General features: G+C 33.0%; 1 pseudogene; it reads right to left on the bottom strand.

The window, feature by feature from the left end:
• Positions 1–1468: 1468 nt before the first annotated feature.
• LOC124985707 (protocadherin-15-like) overlaps positions 1469–1941 on the bottom strand; it is a 118564-nt pseudogene continuing 118091 nt past the window's right edge.

Below are 1941 nucleotides of genomic sequence, written 5' to 3'. Positions count from 1 at the left end.
AGCAAAATACAAACACATGTACATGGATGACATAAAATATAACATACCAGTCCTTCAAAGAAATAGCATATTTGAGAAAAATGGAGATTTTTGTTTTAGCCATCAAAAATGAATAAAAACAAAAAGTCATCCAAATGCATGGCTGAGGGTACTTCACTCTGTTTTCTTGTAGGCTGTTAGTCATTTTATGACTTCCCTTACGAAGTAGGTGTTTGATGGAATTACATCTTAATCATTTTTCAACAACAGAAAAGAAATTCATGAAATATGTTCACCATACATATAGGACACAAATAAGGAAGATCATGCCTAAGATGAGAAAGAAGATAGAACCAACTTTCAAATAATGTCAACAAGGCATACATATGAGAAGGGAAAGTTGACTAAGTAAGTGCTTCTAGTTAAGATTTTCATAATTCTTATGTAACTAATTTATTGGCTAGATTTATCATTATATTTATTGGTGTAAAAGAAGAAATGCTTTTTTCTCCATGTTAGTGCCTTCAAACTTGCTCTCAAATTTTCAACAAAATTGAATATTATGTCATAAATTTAATTTTGGTAGCTTTGATTTATTTTCAGGTTTTAAAATATCCAGTTAAATGTTAATCAAAATTACAATCTTGCAAACAAATAGAGATAATCTCCCTCTTTTGCTCCTCATCTGTAGCTCAAAACAGGTAATGAAAAGAATTATGTTCAGCTTTGCCAGTTTTTCTTGCTTGCTTAGTTCTATCTATCCATTGTTGTTTACAGAACCATCAGGATTATAACAGAGAAAGAAGGGAAATTATAGAATAAAAACAATTTCCTTAAATAAGAGCAAAAAATTTTTGTAAAATATGAACTTTCTTTGGAGAGACAGGCACTCATAGTCTTTTTCTGTCACAAAATGGATTTGCAAGTTCTTGTAAATCTGCTCTTACATATTCTCTGACCTGGGTAATTTGTTCTTCTGCTGACCTCTTTCAATTGCCTGGGTTTCAAGAAGACAACACCAGTTTGATGAAACTCCTAAAAAAAAAAAAAAAAAAAAAAAAAAAAAAAAACGCTAAGAAGGGCATGATTTCGTGAAGGTTTATTAATAAAGGCAATTACACTGCAAGAACAATCAGGCTTGCTATATTCTACAGGTTCATCCAATTGGTGAGGTGTTTTAATGAGACAGAGTATGTGTTCTATTATAAAATGTATTTGCTTATATGTGCTTTTGTGAATTTTCATATACTGTAGTTATGGTGGGAGTTCCAAAAGTTTATGACTACTGCAATTTTGAAGACCTAGGGTTAAAAGAGGCCCATTTGGAAACAGTGGGAAAAATTACTGATATTAGTTTTTGGATATTTTGGATGTTCTAGTCATACTCTAATACATCAACCTGGCCTTTACTATATTTGCTAATTCAAAATGTGATGGTTTTTCTGTTTTCTTTCCCTGGCATCAAATCTGCCCCAACAGTTATTTAGTTTTAGAATACCGAAAGCAAGAAGCAGGTAACAGGGCTTGTCTTGTCACATTTGGCTGTATCTTCAAACTCTGGGGACACACTAAACTTTCCCCAAACCATCTCATCTTGTGCAGTTTCATTGTATGATGTCACATTGCACACGCTTAGTGTCTGCAATTCAACATGAGAGTGATATACAGTTCTCTCCATTCTGAAATTGTCCTTAAACTCTTAGAAATTTCTTCCTATTTGCCATAGGGTAGAAAGCAAGCTTAATCCTCCCTAATGATCAAGGACACTCTCATTTAGGTAACCAACTCCTTCTCTTTCTATATTATTCCTTTTAGGATATCCAGTTGCCTAGATAATTAAGGTTAATGAAGGATTAAGCATCTTAGAACTGATCTGTCCACTTTATATTGAATCCTGTGAAGTTGACCTGTTCTTTAGAATGGGGGATGGGTACCCTTATTTCAGACTTTAAAAAATTGGAG

The sequence above is a fragment of the Sciurus carolinensis genome, chromosome 5, assembly GCF_902686445.1.
Source record: "Sciurus carolinensis chromosome 5, mSciCar1.2, whole genome shotgun sequence".
In the NCBI taxonomy this organism is placed as follows: domain Eukaryota; kingdom Metazoa; phylum Chordata; class Mammalia; order Rodentia; family Sciuridae; genus Sciurus; species Sciurus carolinensis.
The sequence above is the reverse complement of the archived record's forward strand: the minus strand, read 5'-3'. Positions and strand labels throughout refer to the sequence as shown.